Source organism: Papilio polytes, unplaced genomic scaffold (genome assembly GCF_000836215.1).
Source record: "Papilio polytes unplaced genomic scaffold, Ppol_1.0 DF824080.1, whole genome shotgun sequence".
NCBI classification, from domain to species: Eukaryota; Metazoa; Arthropoda; class Insecta; order Lepidoptera; family Papilionidae; genus Papilio; species Papilio polytes.
Window position 1 is genome coordinate 1,039,195 of NW_013525124.1, and position 6,000 is coordinate 1,045,194.

The 6,000-nt window shown below is 31.3% G+C and overlaps 1 protein-coding gene across 3 annotated transcripts in view; it reads right to left on the reverse strand.

Moving 5' to 3' along the window:
- LOC106100005 (diuretic hormone class 2) overlaps nt 1-5,463 on the reverse strand; it is a 31,888-nt gene extending 26,425 nt beyond the window's left edge. For all 3 annotated transcript variants that reach the window (XM_013278720.1, XM_013278721.1, XM_013278719.1), the window contains exon 1: nt 5,416-5,463. The gene's annotated coding sequence lies outside the window, so the exon portion shown is untranslated. The remainder of the gene's footprint in view (nt 1-5,415) is intronic.
- Between the last annotated feature and the right edge of the window lie 537 nt (nt 5,464-6,000).

The following is a 6,000-nucleotide window of genomic DNA, read 5'->3' on the forward strand; positions in this document are numbered from 1 at the left end:
CTAACTTAGTTGTAAAGATAATAGTTTAAAAATTGTGTTGAATTAAGACTCAAACGTCTGAAACAAATAATCTTATACGGTTTGTAATTTTATCAAATTACTAGCTGACGACTCCGTCTGCGTAGAGTTAAAATAAATTATAGTTATTTTGTTAAATTGTTCTTCCAGACTACATCTACGCCAAATTTCAGCGTGATCCGTTTATATGTGGAGGAGATCCGATGGAGGTACGTGGTAACATCTATCTAAACGTCTAATATTGTTAAGAAGAAGAAAAGTGTACTTAACAAATATACAAGTTATTTAGAAAAAAATCTTTAAAACTAACTTTTAACAGTGGTAGTGCCCGCTTTAACATCTTAGCACGAATAGGCCGGCACGCCCGGTGTAATACCACGACCACACAGAAGACAGGCGTGAAATGGAAGCAGTTCCGTGTTTCGTCTGATGAGTGTGGTGCCGGAGGCCTAATTTAAGTCCCTTTCTCTTTACCACCCTTTTCTTATAAGGAGAGGATGGGAAGAGGAAGTGGATTTGACGGAGGAGGAGATACATAGGAAAGGGAGATATCCTCTTTATGTGCGTCTCCTCCTCTGTCGGATAAGGGTAGGCAACGCATCTGCAACTGCGGATGTCTATGGGCAGCGGTCGCTTCGCCATTTTGGCGGATTCAGGTGGCCGCTTGCTCGTTTGCCACCTTGTGTTATAAAAAAAAAAAAAAACTACCTTTAATCAATTTGTATAAAAGTATTCATTAACATTTCGCAAAACAGATAAAATTAAAGTACAGCAATTGTAGACCGTAATAACATACTGTGGCTTTTACTTTAAGCGATTGATACAAGAAATATCTCACTCGTTCAACCGAAAAGGCCAAATGTAAAAGAATTTCGTTTAGAAAACGCAAAAGATACGAATGATTTGTATATTCCATTCTGTTATATGTGTTGGAAGGGTTACGTTGTATTTTGCTCTTCCAAAATATTGAGAAAATGTTTGCCTTGAAAGTTCAATATCAATACATAATACTTTGTATTTATTAACTTAAGTGTGATTATTTGTTAAGTAAAGATTAATAAAGAATAAATAAATTGCTTTGGTAAATAACAAGACAAGTTGTTTATGAAATAACGTAAACAAATTATGAATCTCTTTAAATTGATGCGTCCATTGAACTCGGAGCGTATGAATAATTCAATAAATATTGTTATGAAATGTTTTCGATAAACAAAGAAATCTTTCTTACCGATTTAGTAAGAAAATTGTTAAGTTTATTCTTTAGCAAATTATACAATTACACGTAGTGGAAGTTCCATATTTTAAATCACTTTACATACTTATACGAGTACTAACTAAAAACTAGCGTCAGATTAACTATAGAACATTTAATTATCTACCCTATAAAATTACTTTAACATGTAATGAATAAATGGATCGATTACACTCTTAATGATTACAGTTAAAATGGGTTATTTAAAAAAGTAATTTAGATAAAATGCATTTAGATTATGTGTTCAAACATTTATCAAAATGGTGGATTGATACTCCACGTTACGAAACATGAACTATTTAGACTCCACTGGCTTGTTGGATATCGAACTCACGATATACGTTGATAATGTCATATAATGAACTGTAAATAGACGCATTTAATAGAATCTTTTGTGAGAGCATCAGATTGACGCAGCTGCATTCATCAAGGGACGGGCCGCGTCAATTTCACGCATGAAAATTTTGAGCACCGTTTGTTAATCGAGTTACGGCATTCATTTTAAAATAAATATATGTACCGATTTAAATTGACGTGATGTTTTATTTACATTTAAAATCTATTCGTGAATTTAACACTTTTCATTTCATCTTGTTTATTTTGATTTTGTATAAATATAATTCAACATTTCATAAACACGAAACTTAAATTAAAAATAGGGATGTATCTAATATGGTTGTCTACATTTGGTTGAGTAGTTCAAACAACAATTGAATCATGCACATATATGTATACTTATAATAGAAACCAATACGTATCGTCTTCAATAGATCACAGAACAGGATTTCGGAACTCGGTCACAAATCCGTTTTTGCCTTTCAACACCGATCAAAACCAATTTCGATGACATCGCCTTTGAAAGACGTTTTGAATTGATCTACCGTTCATACGTAAACTCCGTTTAGCAATACTTCTGTAAGGAACTGAACATACCAGAGTAAATATTTATTTTCAATTACTTCTAAAATTTCAAACTTAAAAAAAAATAGGAATATTTCCAACTTTCCTATGTTAGAAAACAAAATTTACAAGGTTAAAATGGCTTTCTATTGTTATATTTTTTAAATCAGTTCTTAAGTTCTAAGTTATGATTCTCGTTCTTAAGTTGACACCACCTGAGACTTTAACAATTCAATGACAGATGTCCGAATTTGCCTCTGGTTCATTAATCAACAGCAAATGTACCTTAAACTGAAAGCATTTAATAAATTCTGACAAACAATAATTACAACGTCTTTAGATTTATTAAGAAACTTGAAAGTTTCATTAATAAAGTTAAAGGCGTAACGAAATGTTTTGACACGATTGTAAACGACGGATTAAATCATGTAAAAGTTGATTAAGAGTTAAGTTGTCCTTAATTATTTAAATACATTGTTATTTATAGACAAGGTTTTGATAATTTGAAACCATTTGCAAATAACATAAAGGAAAAAAATAATTTCAATTATTTGTTAAAAATCTAATCTAAAAAGCTTTAACAGTCTCGTGAACTTAACCTCAAATGATTTTTTTTTAGTATGATTCAAAAAAGTTAACTAAATACGTAATTCTAGCCTTAAGTTTTCTTTCTTACGAACAGATCCTTAAAAAATGTTCAAACTAAACACATCATCGACGCAATGATAGTAATAAAGTAAGGGTTGAATCACACTAGCGTCCAATTTACTCGCCTTAGTAATTACCTGGGAACGGTTAATCGTTACACAAGCTTAGGATAGTCATTCGTAGTGTGAACGAGACTCGAGGGATTAACGGTGGGGCGATTTGTAAGGCTCGGAACACGACAGCTACCTTAAATATATTAGACGTAGGCCTTTTTAAATAAATTATTGAAGCTAAAATATCAGAGCAATGTTTTGATTATGTTCAAATTACATTATTATATGCATTATATCAAAAGAGTTATTGATTTAAGTCATGATTTTGTATGATTCTGTTGATGTTTTTTGTGTTCAAATAACTAAGTCATTATACCGTCAATTAGTTATTTATTTCTAGTTTTTATAAAGACAAGTTAAGTTAGAGGCTATATACTGGTAAAATTTATCAAAATGTCTATACAAGTACCAATGTAATAAATCTTAACCGACGAATAATTGCACAATATAGACATATTAAGGGTAAAAGATATGTGCTTGAATTTCGTGTGCGATGACGTCACGAAGCGTCCGAAAATTCCCATTATAATGACCTCATTTTATGGTAACTGCCTTAACGACATTTTATAATATATCACCGAATTTACGGTCATCTCAGACCTTTTCCGTTTGGTTAATATGTTAATTTAATTTGGTACATTTACATTTAGATTATCTTAAGGGTTTACGAAGTGTAAATGTTTTCAGTTTGGAGAGGACCGTTTGCAATATTTATATAATTAATTTAAATGTTACACAAGTCTGAGAAATTCTTAATTCATCCACAAATGTAATGTAATCATAGCAATACTTAATATTATAAATACGAAAGTTTAGATGGATAGATGGATGTTTGTTAGAGTTTGTAGCCTAAACGGGTGAACGGATTTTAATGAAATTTGGTATAGATGTAGAGGATGGTCTGGAAGAACACATCGACTACTCACTTTTGTTTTTTTTAATTCCACGCGGATGGAGTCGCGGGCGAAAGCTAGTTGCTTATAAATTAAAAATCCAAATGTTTTAAGGGACTTTTTAAAGATTAAACTAGCATGAATTAATATTTTGTTTTATGCAACTGTTGATTTTATTGAGCATATGTGATAAGTCATGGCTGAATGATTCTATTCACGCTCAGCCAGCGACACACAGCCTGTCTATCGATTATTATCACATTCATTATATCTCAACGATTTTCTGCATAAATTCTACTTTAAGTAATATCTTCGGAGTAAAATTACAACAAAATAATACAAATTAAGCGGGTAAGTTAAAAAACAACTAAAGACAAAGGTTTGGTTTATTTTCTAATCTATTTAAATTGATAGTAAAAGTTTTTGTATTTGTACAAATTCTTTCGTAGTCGTTATTTCTTAAACAAGCTTTACCCAAATTAGGGCAAAGTTACGTTCCGAAGCTTGTGAGACATAAAATATAATAACTATTTTTTTTTGTACAAAAGGGTCGCGTTCAAGAGACAATGTTTTAGAAAAAATGTAAGCATATTTGTATTTGTAACGCAAAAAAAAATTTTTAAAGTGCTGATACTAGTAAGGTAAACTCGTTACATGCCAATAGTAAATCTATTTAATGATTAAAATTTTAACAAAAATAAAAAAAAAAACAACTAAAAGCACGCCCTATGTTCTTTTTAATGTTATATTTGTACATATATCTCTGAATCAATTTACAAATAACTATATCTTTATAATGAAATACAATAAATAGTGTAATATCTCTTTAAGCTAGCAAAACGGATTATAACGAAAACTTATTTACGATTCAGCGTTAATCGGTATTAAGTTATTGAAAGTAGAACTGAATAGCAATGAAATTCTAAAGGCCAGCATCCGGCTTGCGACTTTCGCCATTAAGTGATTAACTTAGATAAAGTTATGCGAAGTACTAAAAATAGGAACAGGTTATCGATGTTACATGTGCTTTATTAAATTGAAAGGTAAAATTAAGATGTACTATGAAACGTTCCGAAAAAAAAAACAATACTAATTTTAAACTTTCGTTCCATTTTCCTTACAATTATTGTTTAGTGAAGTATGGTAAATAAAATAATCTATCCGTTCTTTATTCTTTGAAATTTTATGGATATATTCTAAAGTGTTCAGAATATCTCAAGTTATTCAGTATCCGATAACTTTTTAATAAGCTTTACATTGGGATAAAAAAGCTGGAAATTTTATTGTTGAATAAAACCCAAATAGAAGTTTTACGAAATTTTATATTTTATTTATTCAATACTTGAATTTACCGCATTACATTTTTACTATAAATAGACCATGAAAATTACAAGGCATAAGTTTAAACGGTTCATATACGAGTGGTATATTTTGGTAAATATATATTTGTCAAATATATTTTAGTTTCATTTAGTAACAAGTATTTTTTCTAAAACACGCGGAATAAATTTATCACCCTAAATTACTAACGGATATAGATTCGAACTAAATAATTTCCTACAATTTTTCATCAAGAGTAATACTGACTTACCTGAAACGTGTGAAGTTAGGAAGGCTTCGACGACAAGCTGACAGGAGCGATCGCAACAAGTGTTGTGTAGCCCGCCCAAGCCTTCGCTTATATAGAGCCTGCCGGTCGCCGCCCTACGCCGCCCACCACTAATGCTTACAACACACGACGGTAGCACAGTGACGTAGAGCAATATACAGTTACAGTATGGCTCACTGAAACGAACAAAGCCCGTGTATAAAGTTTTATTCAAATAGCAAAATTGTATAAGAATAAATTCGTGAAACTAGCACGTTGCATATCGATAGTTATTGTCAGTTTTAATATTTTCTATTTGTCCGGGGGATAGTCCTCTAGACGAAGTAATCAAAAAGTCAAGCAAATTATTGTATGTGATTTATTTTATGATACTTGTACTGTTTCATCGGTGTGAGTTTAGTAGCACTACTGAAGTGTCTACTGCTCTGCTGCAATGCGCTGCCTTCGTGTGTAACTAGCATAACCAACTAGGGAATGCTACTAACATAGTTTGCATTTCAATTTAAGAAATCAAAATTAGCAATGGATTTCGACATTGGCAAATTGTTGACACGTGTGATGGGATTG